The sequence below is a fragment of the Alosa alosa genome, chromosome 8 (genome assembly GCF_017589495.1).
Source record: "Alosa alosa isolate M-15738 ecotype Scorff River chromosome 8, AALO_Geno_1.1, whole genome shotgun sequence".
NCBI lineage: Eukaryota > Metazoa > Chordata > Actinopteri > Clupeiformes > Clupeidae > Alosa > Alosa alosa.
The window spans coordinates 32,146,967-32,169,930 of NC_063196.1; the positions used below are offsets into that span (position 1 = coordinate 32,146,967).

Here is a 22,964-nt window from a genome sequence, read left to right on the forward strand (position 1 = left end):
CACCACCTCCGCCCCAAACATTTCATACAAACCCACCGGAGTGGACAGTGTTAACTGGCCCTTGCAGCTGAGCTACTCTCTCTCTCTCTCTCTCAGGGCCCATGAAGCTGGGTGGAAGAATTCCCCTGTTGGGCTGGACGCATAGCTCTTTAGCTACGCCTTGACCCTCTCCAGGTTTTCCAGCCAGAGAGGTGCAGAGGGGTCGGGGGAGGAACGTCGGCGTTCTTGCTGACCCACGCACTGCATTGAGCCAGCTGATTACACACTTAAAAGCCCCCTGTCCTGCTGTAACTCTTGAGTCTAAGTCCACATACTCCTGAAGTTGCAGCTTGGCGCTGCGATAATGGGCCTGGCCCCCACACCGACCACCCCACTGACCTGGAAAAACCTGGGACAGGAGTAGATGGCTGGCTCCCTGAGCGAAAGCCTCAACGTCCTGTCTTCGGTCGTTGCCAACCTTGAGTTATGGCCAGTTTGGAGTTACTGCCAGTCAAAGCACTTTTCAGGTTGGATGGACGGATAGACATCACGGAGAGATAACTTCAGATCCAAATTTGATCTCATGGATTGACGTCTTCTCCGTTTAGTCTGGTACATCAGGCCTCATACTTTCCCATCACACCAGCCCTGGATACTGATCAGATAATGGGCTGATTGGACTGTTAGCTTTGTGGCATTCTCCCGCTCCACCCAAGCACTAATCAACTTTGCTTCTCTCGTCTGCCTCCAGCCTGGAGAAGATTACCAAACCTAGATGGCTGCCATGGAACTCTACAGCATCGTTTCAATCAGCACTGACAAGACCACTGTCCTTGCCCAAGTTCAGAATGGCTCAAAGCACACCTAAAATAGTCTTGACTTGAGATAGAGCACAATTTTTCAGAAGCAAAATCTGATTTTGAAGAAATTACCTTCATGCACAAGCAAGTCATTTGTCCACATTTTAAGCAGCATCTCCTGAACGATTTGTAACTATTTGTACTTGTTTTGTTCTGCTTTGTTTGTAATCTGTTGTGTGAACGTTCCAGCTCATCTGCTAGCTTTTTTTTTAGTGTCTGCAAGTCATCAGAGCCAAACGGCAGCCATGCTCATGATCCCAAAGCCAGAGGTCAACAGAAGTGGAGAACGCACCTGGGAGAGGAGGAGAGGAGAGGAGAGGAGGAGAGAAGGAGTGGTGGAGTGGTGGAGGAGGGCCCCTTGGCAGGCCTACTCTGGGTTGTCTCCATACTGAGCGGAACAGGCAGAACTTCAAACCTGCTGACGCTCATTATGTTCTTGGAAGGAGCACTCCTTGTTTTTGTGCCCTGTCTGCCTCTCTGAATCCCCCTCCAGTATTTATTGTCTTTTCGTTCTTTGTGTGTCCTTTCCACTCGTTCATTTCCCCCCCTCGTCTCTCTCTGCTCTTTCTCTTTTCCTCTCTTATCACACACACTTCCTCATGTTACACTATTGCTTCATTGCGGTGCTTTCCAAGTTTAAACAAGAAGGACAGATATGGAGCACCCCACCCCCCACCCCACCCCCGACCCTCTCCATCGCCTCCCCACCCTCTCTTACTGTACTAAACCTAAACCTCACCCGTCACAGTGGACCCTCTCCATCGCCTCCCCACACTCTCTTACTGGACTAAACCTAAACCTCACCCGTCACAGTGGACTCAAATCTGCTGATGACCAAGCTTTAATCGCTAGGTCATGTTTCAGAGGGGTTTATTTTATTGATTTTTTCTTCTCTCTGTCTTCCCTTCCATTCCTGTCATCATCCTGTCATCCTCAGCCACTTCCCATGTTTACAGACCTCCTTTTTGCCTCTTCTTTCCTCTTCTCTATACTTATTTATCTTGTGGTGTGTCTTCCTCTTCAGTGAATCCACATTTCTAATTGCACCCATCTGAACGGTAAATCCCCCTTTTTGCTCTCCTCCGCTCCCCTTCTCTCCGCCTGTCTCTAACTCTCATCCAATGCTGACTCTGATAGTACCACGGCAAATCATGCCACGTTGTTTTGACAACGCTGCCGGATGCATTTTATGTCTCTCCCAGGCAGGCGTCCACTCAACGGTTTGTGGCAGGGGGACATTTTGCGGTCGAACATCTGAATCCATGTCATTCATTAGCATTGAACCCGGTACAGGACAGCAATACTCCCTGCGGTGTGTCTGTGTTACTGTGATTAGCTCAGAGTGCTTTATGACTAAACCAGCACACATTGCTGTGCTTACACATCATCCTTTTTATGCTCCGCATTCTTTCTTTTTACAACTCGAAGATCACAGATGCAAGGTCTGCATCCAGGTAGAGTGATTTATTCTGGCGTTCAAATGGCATGTTGCCTAGTTGGTGCTTTTTTTTACGGTCTCGAATGTTGTTCGTTCTTCATGAGAAGCTTTTTTTGCGCTGGGAAGCTGCCATTTCACACACACACAATTGCTTTCTGCTGATTGCACCAACCGCAGATCTGTTCACCAGTCTCGTTATTGCAACCATGGCAAGGCATTATTTAGGAGCAATGCTGAAGACATTTACTCAATGTAATCAAAGTCATGGCCATAAAGGAAACTCTATGAGTGGTTTGCACTCTGAAAAAGGTGACTAGACAAAGTCTTTGCAATGGAGCAACTTATTTAATAAGGAGCTAGAGCGGACGTTTCAGCCATCCGGATATTCTCAATGGCTGAAACGTCTGCTCAAGCTACTTATTAAATAAGTTGCTCCATTGCAAAGACTTTGTCTAGTCACTGTGAGGGGAAAATGACAACAATGGACCTTAACCTTTTTGATTTGATACTTGTGTTTCTGTAAGATTTCACACTTTTGAATGGACTCTCCTGTGTTTAGCCTAGCTTGTGATGTTCCTTATAATTGATACTTCTAATGCAGTGTGAATTCATTCTTTCTGTTTGACACTAATCTAGTTCTTAAAGTTCTTATTAGTCCTTATTATTTGATACTTCTGTTTCAATAAGTAATGTTCCGATGGCAAATCATGTGTTGTATGACGTTAGAAATGTTCTTAATGTCCTTGATTCTTAAATAACCCATTGTATTGACCAAGTCATGTGTATGTGCAGAGAGGGTGTAATAATAAAATAAAACAATAAGATTATGATACTGTGCGAGGTATAAATGTGTGTGTGAGAAACAACTGATTGTCTCTTGGGTGCACAGACTTTGTCTCTGTATCCTGATTGCCTGATGCTTTTGCCTGATCTGCGCAGAGATTAATAAACTACTAACAAGAAAGACAAACCTTATTTCAGTTTTTACAGACCTTTAAGCAAAAAATTCTTCCACATCATCTTTTTCAGAGTGCAAACCACTCACACCCTCTTCCACACAGTATTGGTTTTAACATACCTGCACTAAAAAAAACTGTCATCTGAGCGCGACAATACAGCCCTACAAAGGCTAAGAGCAGTATCTGCACTGCACAACCTGTTTTTCTCAGTTTGGCGTTTTTGCAGATACTTCTCTTTGGCTTTGTATGGCAGAATACTTCTTTGCATAAAGGAAACTGACGCATTTCCCAGAAGATGTCCCTTAGAATCAGTCCATACTTCCATGAGCCAGAATATAAACATTTCCAGGTAAAAGATAACAAATACAGATATGCAATTTAAGCTATTGATTGTGTTTTTTTGTAACAATATATAGGTTGATATCTTGCACCATATGTGTTTGTTTATCTATTGATTCCCTACAAGTTTCCAAATACTTCGAATCTCAGGGAAAATGCCTTTCGGCTTAGAGTTGCTACTGAGGTCAGCGGATAAGCAGATAAGATGATGAATGTAGTGAGTTGAGCTTCAATATGAAACCAGAGGAAGTATATTTATCTGCTAGCTTATGGGACATTCTCAGGGATAAAGTCAGTGTATTTCACTCAGTGACTTTCTGACCACTACTGTTGTTTACACTGTGAGCATCTGAAAATGTGGAGAAATGTGAGGAATTTGGAGATAACAGATGGCAATATTTTGAAAGGCAACCATCATACCTTGCAGAACAACTGAGTTGTCAGTTGCATTCTAGTAATCCTGCACTAGTTTCATACTTTCTCCCACTGGACCCGATTGACATGTTTTGATGTCTTAACTGTGTACACAACACAACAAAAAGTGTAGTTGGAAGGCATGAATACGAACACTCGTGTTGCCTTTGTATAAATATAAATCTGACACTCCAGTTAGTAAGCCTCATGATTTAGAGTGAAATGTGATTTTAATGGTGCATTAAATAATTTGACACGCATTCCCCAGCTGTGGATGACCATCAATTTAATATGGAATGACTTCAAGGCTAATGCTTTGTAGCCTAAATATTTCATACTAACCTCTGCATAACTCAAGTTGATCTGTTCAAAACAATGTGTTATTGAGTAGAGAACCTTCCCCTGGTACACACACAGAACCCTTTGAGACAGATTCGTATTTTGCATTAGTAGTGGCTCTAATGCAAAATAATCTACAGTAAGCAAAAAACAAACACACTTTAGCCCACATGCTCAGCATTCTTGTTAGCACCTTGACTCAATAGCTGCAACTCAATTTGGACTTTATGGATGGGGCCTGGGTTCAAATGTAAGCTCTTCAGAGCATATTTCAATGAGTTGTGACAGGTAATAGAAACAGCTATAGAGCCAATATATACTCCCCTCCAGACACTAAAAAAGCGAATGTTGTAGGAAAGTAAAGGATACTCCAACACTGGGTGAGATTCAGCGTCCATTTTTCATCCATGACAGTCATGGGTCCCTCTTCTCAAATTTGGCAGTGATTTGCCTGTCTAGGTAATCAATCAGGCTGATTTCTGTCAGTGCACGTGTCATTAAGAGAAAAAAGGGATTCGACTAAGTCAACAGATTTCTGTCCTATACACGCGCCATTTGTCATTTACTGAAAAGGATCGGCTATTCCCTCTGACTCTAACATGGAGCAGATTTATTGAGTATCTTACACCTGAGGAATCCATCACGAAACAGTCCTGCCTCATTCACCACAACCCTGTCTTTTCTCTCTATTTCCTAGCAACCTGCATGAAAACCCCTTCTCTCGTTTGCTTCCAGTGACTGTAAACACTCAGATTAGTTACAATCCAATTGCCGGTGAGAGTGGTTTTGACATTACTAAAAGAGCTTTCCCGCCAGGGAGACAAAGAAGACACCTATATTCACCTTGCCACAGACCATGACCGCGCACACAGGGCGTGTTGTATAACCGGACGTCTGCGAACGCTCAAGGCAAAGCATCTGTGTCTGTGTTTGTCCGTCTCTGTGGACAATGGCGTCCCAGGGGTTTCGACGTTATTGCCCGACCACGAACTCTGCACCCACGCAAAGAATGTGGAAAGCTCGCCATGGAGGGGGTCATCTGCCCATGATCCATCGGTTGACAATGAGGGGCATTGTCCCCTCAGGTTTTTCTTTTCTGGGCCACGTCTCTAACAAACACGTCCCTTTAACACCGAAGGGACGCATGACCACTGACCAGGCTGTGCGGCCAAGCCCACACTGAGAATCAAAGGCGGCCACGGCCATAGCTTTTAATTGGGGCTGGCAGCAGCTAAGGAAAATATACAGGTACAAGGAGGCCCTGGCAGTTCAAACAGCTTTATGTGAACAGTTGCTCGTGTCAAATACGACAGTTACTAGGGTGGCCTACATTTCTGTGTCAACTCAAAAGCATGGAGACGAGGCTACTGCCAAAAGCAGGAACCAGCAGAGGCCTATTAGCGTAGGCCTGTCTGTACCGCGTAGGATGACTTCACACTTCTAAGAGACCATCATGCCTCGTTCTTCTCTTTTCTCTCTCTCTCTCTCTCTCTCTCTCTGTCTCTCTCTGTCTCTCTTCGGTCAGATTCTGTCTGTCTTGCCTGTTGAGAAGGTTCCTAAAACTCTCTCTTGTTCTTCCTGTATTGGTGTCAAGGCCTCATCACTGCTTCAAGAGTGCTGGGGCGCTGAGGCCAACTGGCAGTGGTGGCCATCATGTGGAAAGGCTGCCGGCCTGATTTGTTAAAAAATGTGCTGGCATATGTGATACACAGCCATCATCTGGACATCATTAGGCCCTGATGTAGACCCGCATGAGTCACATTTGACATTATACGCAATATGAACTTGGAGCCTACCAACTGTAAAAGAGGTGTGGGGCAAACCATCAGAGTACAGAGCAGCTTGTTGTCCTTAGGTGCTAATGTTTTATTCTCTAGAACACACACACACACACACACACACACACACCTACAAAGTGCAAGAAAGGGTAAAAAAGTTTGAATATCTTCTTTATAAGGACATCCTATCTCATAGCCTGGGGAGTCAGTGTCTTTACAGCTAGTATATGTAAGACTGGCTAGCTCTCGGCTAGTGAGCTAAATTATGTGATATCGAGTTGCGTGCTGCTACAAGAAAACCATGCTTTGTTGGGGTGCATTCGTAAATTCAGTCTGGCACTGTGAAAATAGACTGTTGTTCTGTAGTTTGAAAAATCGGAGCCTTTCATTTCACCACAAATCAACAAATTATTCAACATTATTTTGCTGGTATTTTTGCTACAGTGACTCACTTTTACCCCTTAAGGTATAAAGTGGTATTATGAGAGAGGACCGTGACACTCTTTGTGATAACCTTGCTGACTTGAATAGATGAGAGATGAAAGTGGTCTGTGCAAAGGTCTGTGTTAGCATGGTGTATGCTGAGTCATTGACCTCAATACATGGTGAAATGAAAACACAAGGGTGAAAATGACAGAGAATAAATAGGCTTACGATAGCCTGCGACCAGGTGTAGCTGCAAGACTTTGGCTGGTCGAGTGTCAGTGATGTGACTGATGAGGTGTCAGCCCCAGTTAGACCCCAGCTCTCCCCACAGCCTCGCATGTCACTGATTACACTTTAATAGGTGTTGGCCACGATGTAGGAAAACCCTTCTACATGTGAGCAGCAAGGGCTTGTGTTGAGCCCCTTCCAACCACAGCAACGGCACAGTGTTGGGACAGGCTAACTGATGCTGATGCTAATGGACTAACTCAATGTTGATAGTGTATAGTGTTTCCTGTTGGCCTGTGTGCAATCCTGCACTCTCCATGTCCCTGCACTCCCCACTCTCCAACATACCATCAGCATCTCCACTGAGGATCTTCACATTCAATTACGGGTAAAGTCCCCCCCCCCCCCGTGCTCTTGGATGCATAATGAAACATTCCTCCCTGTTTGTTTACCTCAAACATGCGCCGCAGTTAAGCTTTCATTGGCGTCGACAACATGTGGCAAGGGGGTGTACAACAGCAAATGCAAACAAATGTGAAATCCTGACCGCCAGTTGTTATTGCTTCTAACAGCCAAATTTCCTCTCACTCAAACTCATTTGCACAAGTGGAACGCTACATTGAGCATAGGCCAAACCCAATTTAAGATTGGCCGATAATCTAACCACTCATCAACACCAAAAAGCTTTGTAGTACCATGACATTCCTCTGGTGACATAATGATGAAAGGGCAATAATGGTGAAAGGGCATTACTTCCCGAATTTTAAAATGTCCATGGCAACCTCTGAAAACAAAGATTAATTTACATTCCTGGTTGGTTGTCTGCTAAAATTGCTCAAAGTCAACTTACAGTATTCTGTTAGACGCCAATGGAGACAGAGGGGTCCTGGAATTTTCCAGGTGAAATGAGACCTAACAGAGAGTAAAGTAGATCTGTTTTCTTTGACATGGCTGAAAAAGAGTAGCCTTTTCTCACAGACAATGCCCACTCTCCCAGTCTGGACAAGACAAAGGCTCACGTTAATTTCCTGTTCCTGGGATATAACCTTTATCCAACAACTTAGACGAATGCCTCCCTGGTACTATGGAATGCATAATTGCCGAGTCAGCCGCTGTCTGGCCAGTTTTTCTAGACAGCACAGGAAAGTCAGAGAGAGACATTTGGACACACACACACACACAAACACACACACACACACACACACACACTCACACACACACACAAATATTCAGAAGTGATCTCTATGGACTGACAGACAATGAGGAGAGCAGTGGCTCCAGAGTGGGCTTGCATGTGACTGCAAGGGCGTAGGTTTGGTCTGAGCTTTGGTGGGGACACTACCCAGCCACCCCCCCCCCCAAAAAAAAATAAATAAATAAATAAATAAATAAATATAACATAAATAATGTATGATGCATGCCTGACTTCAACTTTGACGTATTACCTACTGATGCGTATGCAGTAAAACATTAGTCAAAACACCATGTCAAAACACCATGTCAAATTTTCCTGTAGCCCTGAATCTTCCCTATCTGTGCAACAACCTGGCCGGGTTCCTCTGTCACTTTATAAATAAAATATTGATGTCATGAGCAGTGACATAGCACGACTCAAATCTCGAAGAAGACCAGTAGTATTCACTAGGTCTAACTAGCCTATAACTTGCTAACACTAAAAAATCAATTAACTACCATGTCCTTATTCAAGAACCTGCTGCTGTGAGTGACCCAGCCACACCATCGCTGTCTGATAAAGGGAGCGGCTGGGTTGCTTCTGACAAAGTAACAAATCGATTTCCATTATGAGTGAGAAAACGGTTGGAAACAATGTTTTGCATTCATGTTCTATCCACTACGCCAAGCCCATAAAGGCATTTGTTTTCACTGACATCCTCGTGTTTTTGCCATTTTCATTCATTTCAGCAAACATTTATAGCAATGCTGGTTAATTAATAATAATAATAATAATAATAAAGCTTTATTTGTATAGCACCTTTCATACACAGAATGCAGCTCAAAGTGCTTTACATTTGAAACATGTAACACAATAATAGTCAGTCAGTCATTATCAATCACTTTTCTTTGCTGTTTATGTTATACTCAGCAACATATCAAAAATATAGAAAATGACGTCATAAGACTGGCAGCCTTAACCCTCTTACCCCCCACAAGCACGCCATATGGCAACTGTGGCAAGGAAAAACTCCCATATTCCAGGAAGAAACCTTGAGCAGAACCTGACTTAATAGGGGGAGCCCATCCGCTTCTGGCTGGCTGCGCCCTCCAATAGTAGCAGATGTAGAATAATCTGAAAATGTAGTCTACAGGATAAGATGAGTTAACTAAAAGCTTTCCTGTACAGGTATGTTTTCAGATCTTTTTTTAAAAATATTTACTGAACTCGCCTGCTTGATGTACAGAGGCAGGGTGTTCCATAGTTTGGGGGCATAATGGATAAACGCAGCTTCTCCACTTTGTTTGTGGAGCACTTTGGGTAAATGCATTAAAAGATTAGAATTGGATGATCTAAGTTTCCTTTGTGGTTGATAAGATATTAAAAGCTCAGAGATATATGAAGGTGCTATGCCATTCAGAGCTTTGTAAGTAATTAACATAACCTTAAAATCAATTCTATAGGAAATAGGGAGCCAGTGCAGTTCAGCCAACACAGGGGTGATGTGTTCTCTCTTCTTAGTCTTAGTTAAAAGTCTAGCCGCAGAGTTCTGTATGAGTGCCAATTTCTTTAGATGTTTTTTGGGAAGACCAGTGAAAAGTGCATTGCAGTAGTCTAACCTGCTAGTGATAAAGGCGTGAATTAGCTTTTCTGCATCTTGTTGAGTTAAAAAGGGCCGCACTTTGGCAATGTTTCTCAAGTGGAAATAGGCTGTCTGAGTAACTTTACTGATATGGGGCTTAAAACTTAACTCTGCATCTAAGATGACACCGAGGCTTGTTACTTTTGGTTTGACCTGGTGTGCCAAGTTCCCCAGATTACTAAGAATAATATCTCGCTTTAGTTTTGGTCCAACCAGAAGTACCTCTGTTTTGTCATCATTTAGTTTCAAAAAAGTTTTTGCTCATCCACTGATTAATGGAGGTTAGGCATGCAGTGAGGGAGCAAAGGCCATCTGGGTTAGTTGGCTCCACAGAAAGATACAATTGGGTATCATCTGCGTGAGCTGTGGAAGTTTACATTATGCTGACTTATGACGTTTCCCAATGGGAGCATATATAGAGAAAATAGCAGGGGACCAAGGCAGCTCCCCTGGGCCACACCAAAAGGCAAGTCATGTTTTTCAGATACATGATCTCCTAGAAAATAAAAAAAATCTCTGCCAGTAATGTAGGTTTGAAACCAGTTTAGAGCATTATCAGAGAGACCCACCCACTTTGCAAGGCGGTGAATTAGGATGCTATGATCAATGGTGTCAAATGCCGCACTCAAATCCAGAAGAATAAGGATTGAGACTTTGTTTGAGTCGGTAGCTAGTCTGAGATCATTGACTATCTTTACTAGAGCCGTTTCTGTGCTGTGATTTGATCTAAAACCTGATTGGAATTTTTCAAGGATACTGTTTTCGTTGAGGAAGGTATTTAACTGATTGCAAACAACTTTTTCAAGTACTTTGCTCAAAAAACGATAGATTTGATATAGGCCTGTAGTTGCTCAGATTGGTATGGTCAAGTTTTGACTTTTTAAGTAAAGGTTTCACAACAGCGGTTTTAAAAGCAGTTGGAAATATACCTGTTTCTAATGAGGTATTTATTACCTTGAGAAAAAAGGGAGCTAAGCCTTCATATACTTTTTTTGTAGTAGGGATTGGATCTAAAACACATGTTGAAGAGCCGGTTTGAGTTATAATTTTACCAAGCTCAGATTGAGTAATAGTGCTAAAGGACCTTAATTTTGGGGGGCTGTTTTTTGGGTGTACTATCAAACATATTACTTGTGTTACCAATAGCCTCCCTTATAGAAATGACTTTGTTTTTGAAGAAGTCTGCAAATTCTTCGCATCTTAGAGAGGATGCCTGACTGAGTGTGTCAAAAGGTGTTTGATGCAATAGCCTATCAATGGTAGAGAACAACACCCTAGAGTTTCTACTGTTTTCAGCAATTACCTTAGAGAAGTGGTTCCTCCTCTCATTCCGAATAGCTCTATTATAATTTGCAATTTTTTCTTTTAGAATGGCACGGTGAACCTGTAACTTAGTTTTTCTCCATGTTCTCTCAGCTTTCCTACATGATCTTTTTAGATCATGGATATTTTCGTTCATCCAAGGTGTCAGTTTGCTACAGGGCCTTTTTTTAGTCTTTAAGGGTGCCACTCTGTCAAGCAGAGCTCTAATTCACGATTAAGAGCCTCTACCATTTGATCAATGGGATGATGTAAAATATCTAAATTTATGGAGTCTATAAGAGCTATGAACTGCTGTTCTGCTCTAATGTCCAAGAGTCGCGATTTGATTGCAATTTCGGGATGAATTTTTGGAGTATGTAGTACAATATTAAAAGATACACAATGATGATCAGACATATTTATATCATTTACTGATAAGTCTGTGACTTCTATCCCTCTGAAAATGACTAGATCGAGGGTGTTGCCAAGGTTGTGGGTGGGTCCTGTAACATGCTGCTTTAGCTCTAAACTGTCCAACACATTAAGGAACTTACTGGCTTTAGCATCAGTTGTCTTATTGACATGAATATTGAAGTCGCCATTTACAATTATCCGATCATAGCTAGTGATGATGAGCGACATAAGTTCAGAAAACTGGTCGAGAAAGCCAGTCCATAGTTTAGAGGGCGTGTATAAGGTTAATAGAAGTACAACTGGGTCAGCCTTCAGAGTGAGGGCAATATACTCAAAGGAAGCGAATTCGCCAAAGTTGACTCGTGTGCAACTATATTTGTTTGAGAGAATGGAGGCAATTCCACCACCTCGTTTGCCTTGTCTAATTGAGTGGAAGAAATTATAATTTGGGGACAAGTCTCAACAAGAACAGCTTCGCTGTCTGAAGTCAGCCAGGTTTCAACAAGAAACAGAAAATCCAATTTTTTTCACTAATAAAATCATTGATTGCAAAGGTTTTGGTAGTAAGTGCACCTATATTTAGTAAACCCATGTTAGCTGAAAATGCCTCTGGCTTTTGAGGAATATGCTGAGGTATGGAAAGAATATTTGTTAGGTTTCTAGTTTTAAATTTGTCTTTTCTTTTTACTATACGCTGGGTAGAAATCAACGTTGAATAGAACTATAAGCATAAGTCATGCTATTGCATGACACAGCTTGATCTATGGTAGTAGTATTGTATGTTACCCTGCAGAAAACATTCTCAGACCCATCCACATGTATAATGCCATTCAATCAATACCTGGGGGGCGAATCTGTAATATTTTCTACAGAATGTCAATGTCTCAGTGTGGACGCTTATGTTGTCAGAGAGTAGCCTGGCTCCATGTTGGTTTGGGTGGAGACCATCACGCTTCAGCATACTGGGCCTCTCCCAGAACAAGCCCCAGTTGTTGACATAGGGGATGCTTAGGGAAGCGCAGTAGCGTTTTGAGCCAGGTGTGGAGATCGAACAGTCTGGACCATCTCTCAGCACCTTTTCTGTAGGTAGGAGAGGCCCAGAGATGACAAAGCGTTTTTCTGTGCCCATCAGAGTGGTGATGAGAGTTTTGTAGTTTTCCTGCAGTGCTACTGACTGCTTATCTCTGATGTCGCTCGTGCCCACGCGGTAATGATGATGTTGTTGACCTTGGTGTGGCGGGCCAGGATGCTTGGGAGTTTCTGCTGGATGTCAAGGACCTTGGCACCAGGGAAGCAGTAGACCTTGGAGGGACCGCTACATGATGGGGGGAATGCAGAGGTCTCTAACCATGGAACTGCCGGCGACCAGGGTGGAGGCTGATGAGGTCCGGGAGGGGGGGTCGGGGGCTCTCGACTTTGAGGAGGGACCAGGATGGTTGTCTCGGGCTGGAGGGGCTCCTCATCCCCGGTCAGAATGGCATAGCGATTTTCCAGTCGTGATAGGTTGGGCTGGGCCTGAGTGCCGTCCGGACCGCCTGCCGTGGCTTGTGATGCTTGCTTCTACGCCATGGCTCAGGCTGGTGTGGAGGGAGCTGGCCAGCAGAGCAGGCTTGGTTCTCAGCAGAGGCCGGGAGAGGCAACAGGGACAGAAGTTGCATTAGTGCATGGCATGGTTAAAGTATTGGAGGACAGAGGAAATCAGGGCATCTGGCATTTGTATGTGTAAGAGAGGTAACGCTACTTTCACGGAGAGAAAGGTGTCGAGGAACTGTTCATCCTTCTCAATCTGATGGAGGGTCGCTATTCTGGCTTCGAAGTTCCACTATCTTTTCGCTGAGAAGGACGCATGAGTCGCAGCCTGGTGCACAGCTGAGGGGAGGTATCGTCAGCGGGCGAGGGCTCGCCGGTGTCAACTGTTTTTAAACGCTTTGTTTGCTAGTTGGCTAGCAACAGCGATATCGTGCAGTTCCTTGATAACTCGAACACAGGTAGCGGGTAAGTAATCTGAGAAGATCTCACTTTTATATTGAGTCACTAGTTTTGAGAGACGTTAGAAGGAATTTGATGCTTTCTTCCCAGATATCGCTTCCTTTGGCCCGGTATTATTTGCAGCCCTTGATACTGGCTTAACGCTTAACGCTAACGCTTGACAGAAAAAGTTTGGCGATCAAGGTTATAGAGTCCGATAATCCAAAGCCTCGAGCAACAACAGTTTATGCAAGAGTTTGTTCACGAGATATAATCGGTAGCCAGTAAATCCGTAGAAAGTAGATGGTAACAAGGAGATTTAAGATAGATAAGTTTGGAAGTTTAGGTAGTTACATACGAGCACGCCGACCGAACCGAACCGGTGTGGACACGTCCTTCGGACCCCACGCAAATCTACGCCCTTGTGTGACTGTGTGTGTGTGTGTGAGAGAGAGAGAGAGAGAGTGAGAGAGATAGAGAGAGAGTGTGTGTGTGTGTGTGGGGGGGCTGTGTGTGCGTCTGCATGTGTGTGTGTGTGTGTGTGTGTGTGTGTGAGTGAGAGAGAGAGAAAGAGAGAGAGAGAGTGTGTGTGTGTGTAAGGGGGGTGGACATGTGGGATTTCAAAACACACGAGTGGTGCAACCTAGCTGCTGGAATGCCCATAAAGTGGGGCATGTTTTGTTTGCCAGCACCACACAGTTGAACGCATCAAAGCAGGTCTCCCACTGGTGAGGACGTTGCCGATGCGATGACCCTGCTCTATCACAGAAGAAGCCTTAATGCCTCTGTAGTTTCTAAACACCATAGGATAAGACACCTGTTCCTCCATCTACATTCAGTCACTTTCTTTTCCTTAGAGAGTCAATCTTTCTGCAAGGGCCAAAACCAATTCAAATTAGAGCATTAATGAACCACTTGATATATTTGTTTTCCATGTGACAAAAGTCCAACTGTAACCACTTCAGACAGCTCCACATGCCATTTCACTTCGGAGATTAAAGGCTTAATTGTATCAATGTTGTACTCAGAGAGGTATTCGGGGCAAAAGTAGCCAAACACTGTTAAAGCCACATAAGCTTACAAAACAAGCAAAGAACCGGTGCTCATGGGTCTGTGGAGACTAAACATTCATGCCAAAAAAGAGACAGCGAAACCACTCTGACAAATAGCGGTGGCCTTTTAATGTCGCTATCTATGGAATACTGTCTAGGCAACAAAAACAAATAAAACCCCCTTACGCACAGTTTATGCGAATTCGCTTGTCTCCACCCTGTGGTTTTGTACACAACCCTGAGACAACAATCCATTTGTCACCACAGTGGGGACCATGGCTTATTGGTTGCTGTCTCCGCAGCGTGCCTCACTTTTTGGAGTGCTGTTTTCGCCCATGTAATCATCTCACCGAATGGAACGAGCAAAGTAAACAACTCAGATGGCCATTCGCGGCATCCCTTCAGAGCGAGCCGCATTGTTTCGTGGCCGGAGTCCCGAATGCCGTTTCCGAGTGTGTTGTGTTTAATTAGCGTCCCTGCCACAAAAACAGGCATGCCAGTTGGCATGCCAATTACGCCATCGCCTTTTCAAATGGAGGACGCATGATTCAACTCCACCCTCTGGAGCTATTGGAAAAGGGACTCAAAGATGCTGTGTTCGCGCATTAGGAGACCCTTTCAGCTGCGCTGTAGTGCACTGGAAAAATTGACTTCTCCATTGTGCCTTCCCAGGAACAGAGATGTGAAGTGCTCTGAAAGGATTGCCCAAGAGCGCTAGCCTGTGTGTTCATAACGGCAGGTTTCTGGGAGGTCTTTGTGCTTCTCTTGGCATGCTTCGGAAGAGTAACTCTCAAAGTGGACGTTCTGGGAGAGCAACGGCATTCTGACCCTCTTGGGGATAACAGATGCCTGCAATGTTCCCTGTCGTTGCCACCTACTGGGCACTCACCATTGAGTCCTCGGATGAAAATGAACTTCTCACTCTGTTAATTGGAGATTCACACAGATTCATGAGGCTGGTTGCTATACCACAGCTCTACAGTACAAATGACCACTTTAATCCATCCGGAGTTTAGATGGTCATTAACATGCCATTTAATTGTGAGCACACAATGAAAATTGTGTGTGTGTGTGTGTGTGTGTGTGTGTGTGTGTGTGTGTGTGTGTGTGTGTGTGTCTATCTGTCTGTCTGTCTGTGTGTGTGTGTGTCTCTCTGTGTGTGTGTGTTTGTTAGTGACTCTTGGTGGGTTTCATTGAGCTGGGTCAGCCCCACTGTTCTACGGCTAAAACATGTACACATCCTCTCTGTCATTAGTGGGCAGAAACAACAGGAGGTTGATGCAGCACAAAAATTAATTAGAGGGGGGGGGGGTGTTCTCACCGCAAAGAAAAGAGGCGCTGACCGACAGCCCTGTGGGGGGCTTCCTTCTCTGTTGCCCCGGCAACAATTGTTTACTAAATGTCATCCTGTTGAGGGGCACACTCAGGCCCCTGCTTATTGAACGCATACATCACGGAATGAGACGTAACTCTGACAGCGGAGGATAGAGTCGTTTTTTTTGTCTCAATTAAAGTCGTGGAACGGTCTCCAAGATGATGCTTATAAATGGCTACTTTGAACGCTGCATGAAGAAAATTATGTTTTTTATGCGGCTACTGGCATGTGTAGAAATCTAATGTGGCCCATGTGTTTAAAATTCATGAGAATTTTGATCACATATCATGTTATACTTCAAATACAGTTCCTTGAGGTCTCTAATGCTCTTCAGAAGGGATAACATCTGGTCAGTCAAATGTCAGATCATTGTTATTGTTTTAGAGCCTTGTCTGAACTTAAACTGACTAGCCTATGCTGTCAGGTTTTAATAATTTGAGCTGAGACAGTCAGCTTTTTTTGTAAGGGGGTCAAACTTAATGAAACTCTCCCCAAGTTGTCATGGACAAATAGATCTCCATCTAATCTGACAGTATGGTGGTTGTGTTGGCCAGAGTAGAGGCTGCGTCAGGGCAGATTGCTGGGACGGTGCCCAGTTTGACTTCATAAGTCCTACTTGGCAAACCGAGCCAAACAGCTAGATCTCCCAGAACAAATCTACACAATCCTACAAGGCATAGAGCCTGCCATCGATTGAAGGTTCTATACCATTTTCAACGTTCACTGTCATTGGCTAGCCGAGGTAAATCTGAAATCCAAGAATCAATGGGGGATAGGATTAGTCATCGCTCACCACTCAGAGTGAATGGGAAGGTGCTGGTTCTTGGGCCTGTAGTAAGTGCACTCCTGTTTGTGTTGGACAAATAAAGACCAGTTCTACTGAACAACACCAGTCTGCTGTTTTTCAAGTTTCCCACATTAAAAACATGAAAAAAAAACCTTACTTAAATTACAAGCGGCAATAGGACTGCAAAAACAAATAAGCATGAATAACTATGGGGCATGGGCAAAAGAACTGGGTGTCTTCCAGCCATTGAGCAAGCCATAAACTTCCAAGTTCATTTTGTTGCATCTGAGCAATGCCTTAGAAAGGATCTGTCAACAGGGCAGCATTCATCATGGTCTCCTCAAGTTTAATTTAGGGACATTAAATGTAGATGCATTAACAAACTACAAAGGAACATTGTGCATGAAAAGACATGTGGACAGGAAGCCAGTGTATTGGGAAAGGAACAAAAGATATGAAGAACAGTTCCCACTTGAGATGAAATGTCTATCATGCATAAAAAAACAAAAATATTTTTCTCCGGAAGAAAAAGAAAAAAAAGCTCCTTGGACACCAGTACAATAATAGTTCCAGTGATGTCTGTGGAAATAAATGTAACAGTCAGATTTCGAATCAAGTTACATAGAAATGTATTTCACCTGAACTGCCCTCATTGGGGATAATAGGCCCAGTCTAAAAACAAATTCCTCAACAGAACAATAATGCCATACCAGTAGAAGTGGCACAGCCTTGATCCATACCAGTCTAGACGGGGACAGGAGACAGTCTGTGAGCTATTTGGACACCTGCAATCCCTTTTCCATGAAGGTGAATTGCGAGACCACAGTACGCCCGAAAACAATCTGGTTTTGCCGTTACCTTGATCAGTGTCCAGGGCCGTGTGGTGGTGAGTGCTCTCTTTTGTCCGGCTCCACTACAGTGTTTTCTGTTCCCTGCCATTTCAAAGGAAGTCCTCAAAAACTGGATTTTCGATTTTCAGTCGAAAGCGCCGATATCTGCACATCATCTGCCGCTGTAACACAATGACCCATAGGCGCTGGAAGGCTGGGGCCAGGCCAGGTGGCTTATGGGATTTTAGCAGTGGGGGAGAGAGCACTCTAACGAAGAGGACTTTCTTTGTGAGCACGAGAGGGGAGGAGGGAGAGAAATGCGCGATTGTTTTCATGTTTGAGCAGCCCAGCAGCGCATCTTTGATGGACTGCTCTGCCATTTGGCTAGAGTACCACCCAGCCGGCCAGCAGGATATCCTGAGGAACAAAGCCCATCGTCCGAACTTGACCACTTCAGATTTTAGTTTTCCTAAAAGAAGCCAAATAGGCCTCACCCAAACATACCCGGAACCTGAACATCACCTTGCGCAACACTGTCGGAGGAGATACATTAGAAGGGGATTGGGGGGGGATCTGATAACTTCTCAAACGCTCAACTCAGCAAGATACTGTCTGCAAAATGTCTTCTAGTGTTAAACTGAGAGCTGTTGAAATGGCGTGACACTGAATACTCTGGGAAAGGCGTGTATTTTCAACCTTGACAAACAGGCAAACTCCTACAAGCCAATATGAACAAATACTGTCAATCTCAGCAGGATATGACATCAGCTGAGATTAAACAGTCTCTCAGAGAGGGTGTGGCTCTTACCAGTCCCTCTTGGCCTGAACAATAAACACGGAGGAGCAAAAAATAGATCCAAATACGACATAGGCCATTTCAACACCCAGTGGGCAAACATCTAGTATTGTGCCAGTCTCATGCGGCGAGGCTCGGGGTAAATGTGTGTTGTGGGGTGCTGTCCAGATGTCATTTCAGCTAGCTCATTTCTCAGCCTCTGTCAGTGTGTTTGACACTGGTGCTATGAAAGCACGGAATAGCTCTAGACCGGCATCACACTCGAGAGCTGTTCTATAGCAGTCGAACCCTATAGTATAGATTATGGGAAACATTGTTACCCCTGGTTAGTGTATATTTTTTTTATCTTCCATTACATATTCTCAATTATCCGCTGCACTGTATTTCTACATAAGGAGACACTTTCCGACTCATAATGCCGGTGTCCGTGACATAAGACATTGCTGACGCTGGTTTGCTGGCCTCAGTCTCTCCTTGAGAACACAAGGTAATGCGAGCTGTTGCTTTCAGTGTAGGTGACTTTCTACTGGCCTGGATTTGAATTCATTTGTGGGTTGTCTGCATGATGAACCTGCTCATACTTTGCTCTACTTTACAGTTAGGTCTTTTGGGCATTAAATTAAGTAAATACAGAAAAACAAAAGAAAGGTTCCCTGCTTTATTATCAGCTGTACGTTGTGCATTAAACACTCCTGAAAGGGCTTTCTTAAAACATTTGCAGTTGGAAGAAAGCAGGCACATAAATGTTAAGACAATAACCTTACCAAGAATGTTCCAGTTGGAAATGACCATCGTGTGCTGTTTTACTCTGTTTGTCTGTCTTGAAAACAACAGCAAGACAAACTACAAAAACATCCTAAATATTCTAGCACACTTTAGGCCATCCAGCCATAAGAAATAAGGGGTGAAATAACATGTATAAACAGCTCTGCTAGAGTCTAAACAGCACATACCCCACAGCTAGTCTCAATAGTCTCCAACCACTTAGGACATTTTCATATTTTTGAAATACAAATCGACTGTAAACAGGATGGCTGCATGAGCCCAGTGTGATTTTGAACCATGGTATCGATTACTATATATTCACGCTCAAAAACTTCTCCATCTCTTTAGCATGACATTTTGAAATCAAAACAGCACGACTGCTCCTTCCCGAGCAAAAGCCTCGAAATTAGACTGCCACGCCGAAAGGTCACGTCTACATGGACGTGTCATCTTACTGATAAACAACGTGAGCGCCATCAAATTCCCATACTTGGAAATGTTTGAACAATGTCATTTCCAACGTCTTTTTAACATTCTGCCTCCCATCACAGGCACCAGGCACATAGAGGTGTCCTTTGCCAAACAAGGCCATTACTTTTACTCGTAAACATGGGGTTCAAATGTGCCACATCTTTTTCCAGGCACACTGCACAGTTTATACAGAAGAGACAGAGGAGATCCCAGAGGTCATTAAAGTACATAAAAACACGCAAGCAGCGCTGAGAAGCACCTTAAACCGGTATGGCTTTTTAGCCAATCTTGCACGTAGGCCAGCTAAACTTTAGCTGAGAAGCAACCCCAGGAGGGAAGACTCTTTGAACTTGAATGAGAGCCACTTGGGGTCAGAGACTTCTGATCCGCTTCCGCCATCGCATGCTGGGACTGCTTTGGTGTCACAATGGTGCTTTCAGTGGCTGAAATCTCTTTTGCTACGATGCTTATCCGATTAAAGGTTATTGCAACTGGACGCTCAACTGCCCCACCACTCGGCTGCTGTTTGCAACCTTTCCCCGGCCTCTTTCACTTTGTTTTCTTTGTTGACACTGTTGTTGTAACATATGTGCACTCTTCCCACTTGCTACAGTATGGATCTCTGGCTTTCATGGCTGCGGATCAGTGCTGGGGCTTTAAAGAGGCCCTGTCTTTCACAGTGTGACAGATGTGGACACGATTTACAGTTCAGCTGTGCGGCAGCTGCGTTAGCGTGAGTGTGCCCACTCCAGTGACCACACAGTGGCATGGTGGGATTGGAACCCACTTGCCCGATACTGGACACTCGTTCTCATGATGACACAAAACAACGGGCTCTCTCATAGTGGAATCATCGGAGCTTCTCAAGCCATGCAAAACACACAACGTGGTGTTGAGCAGAGCGTCACTCTGGCACTGGATGGCCTGCAGTCTTTCAGGACTGGGTCCAAACACCATCACATTCCCCCCACACAGCAAAGCTTTGTTCAATGTCTAGGAAATCATCAAAGCATGAAGACAGTGACGAGTGACGAGTTTGCTTGATGTAAAACCAAGAGAGCAGACTTTCACTGACAAAAGATGTAGTCATACCCTGGATTCTCTTCCTAAAGGCTGTGAACTTATGAAGTACGCCATCTGCGAGACCTCTCTGCATGTTCTCCATCTATGAATGGATCTGACACTACAGGGGTCGGCAGAGTCTGCATAATGGGTGTACAATTTGATACTTGCATACAGATACGTGGAAAATTCCTCAGGTCCTCCAGGATCTAGACTCTCTGCCACCTCACCCACCATGCTCAGTGCCCCACGCAGACAGACTGACACATTTAACAAGACATTTTTATCCAAAGGTCTCAGAGTAGTTGGATAGGAAGGCATGTCTTAGCTGAGCTGCTGGCCTAATGCTCAGTGAAGCTCTCCAGGCTCCTTCCTGGACAGGGGCTTCGGTGGGCCCCCGGGTTGCAATGTCACATTCTAGGCTGAGCCCCGACCCAGTGGGCTCCTCTCCCAGAGTCTCCAGGTGCATGCTGGGAAGGGTCCGCAAGGGGGCCACCTCCCTCCGCACCGGGGACACATCTCGGGGTCACATCCGAGATCTCATAAATATTTAAGTGTGAACATAAAATGGAAAACAAATGTGGATTAAAAGGTGGTCTGGGTGTGCTTGTGTTCACGCTGGAAAGTTGGCAGCGGATTGAGAGCGCTCCCTCACCACGGCGTCGGGTTACAACTCCCTTACAGCTCTCGGATGATCTACACTTCTTTTGGGAAAGGCCATCTGAAAGCTGCACTTTGTTGATTCGCAAAATCATTCTACCACACAATAAATTGCTTAAGTGTCTCTTTTGACAGTTGGCGTCATGACACATTTTTCTCTGTTTTTTTTTTTTCTTTCTCAAGACACAAAACTGTGTCAGCCCTTATATATTTACGCAGTGACTTTGCTTAAAGCTGGCCATTAAATCTGCCCGAGATAAGTGCCCCTTCATTCTTCCTTGGGTTGTAACTCTGCTTTTGAGACCCTGGAGAGCCTGTGGGAAATTAAAGAGGGATTAAAATAAAAGAAAGCTTAGTCGTCCAGATCCCCGCTGTTTGCAAACTCAAGAGAGCCACAGGAGTTGGTAGAACATCAAGCCTTAGGCCATGGCATCAAGATGAGTCAGCACAAGTCGATGTGACCTGCTCTAAACGGACAACACATGTTGTTTAGTCCTCCAATAAATGTTATGTTTTCTGGACAGCTTGTCAAGGCTCAAACGCATATTTCAAACTCTGATGAAATAGACAATGAAAGTACACCGGTAGAATCTCACAATTCCAATCAAATTAGCAACACTTCAACTCTAAAGTGGCGACTATTAACGGCTAGTCCTGTCCGGAAAAGGCCATTTCTTCTGCATGTCCCTGTTTTGCAGTGCTCTTTGTAATAAGTGAGGTCCCATTCACAGGACACACAAAGTATGTCTCAGTACATGTGAGGCCCAGAGGATCCCTCTGCATGGCTGGCGGCTAAAGCTCTGGCATTCGCCCAACTGTGTCAAATCATGGGTGGATTTTAAAACACACACACACACACACAAAAAGACTCTCTCTTTCAAACACACACACACACACACAAAAACAGACTCCTCTCTCTCTCTCTCTCTCTCTCTCTCTCTCTTTCAAACCTACACACACACACACACACACACACACACACACACACACACAAAACAGACTCCTTCTTTCTCTCACTCTCTCTTTCAAACCTACAGTACACACACACACACACACAAACAGACTCATTCTCTGTCTTACTCTCTCTCTCTCTTTCAAACCTACACACACACACACACACACACACACACACACACACACACACACACACACACACACATTCTCACGCACACACACACACACTCACATACAGATTTTTGCAAAGGATGAGAGCAACAGCTTTGACAGTCTTGATTAATGACAGTGGACATTCCCAAGACTACCCACTCCAGGATAGCCCCTCACTGATGCTTCAGCTACACATGGACAAGATCTGGAGCGAGGAAATAGGAAGAGAAAGACACCAACCACGTCCGTCCACCCAAGTGGCCAGCCCGTTCAGACAGGGAGGAAACCACACTGATGGGACCACGACTTCTCTACATTCTCGGACAGTACGGCAGGAGGCCGGAGCACGAAGGGGGCGCCGTCGAGTCCTGGTCAGGTGGTTCCGCAGCACTGCCCACCGGGGAGCAAACCCCCACGGGCCCTCACCAGAACGCTCCGTCAAAACGCCACGGTAGTCCACTCCGTCATTTACATGACAGGCGGAATACCGAGAGAAGCGTGGGGCTCCGTGATTTCAGCTGCGGGAAGGCTTCACAGTCAGCCACAGCGCAGTGACCTCTCAGCGAGTCGTCTATCAGTGGGAATTACCTGAGGAAAACGGATGTCTTTAAGGTCACAGGCGTGTGACGGCAGACTTGGGACGGGATGCCAGTGCAAGTTTTTTTTTGTGGAGATGACAGCCTGTCCATGATCAAAGTGCTTTCTCAGAAACCTTTTGTCCAACGGGATATTTTGTAGACTCATGCTTGTAGCTAGTGCATTCAACATGAAAACTCCAACAGACAACTGTACGAGGGGA

The 22,964-nt window shown here is 44.6% G+C and overlaps 1 protein-coding gene across 1 annotated transcript in view; it reads right to left on the minus strand.

Annotated features, from left to right (window-relative positions):
* Positions 1-22,964, minus strand: part of scara5 (scavenger receptor class A, member 5 (putative)) — a 52,343-nt gene that overhangs the window by 21,788 nt on the left and 7,591 nt on the right. The window lies entirely within an intron of this gene.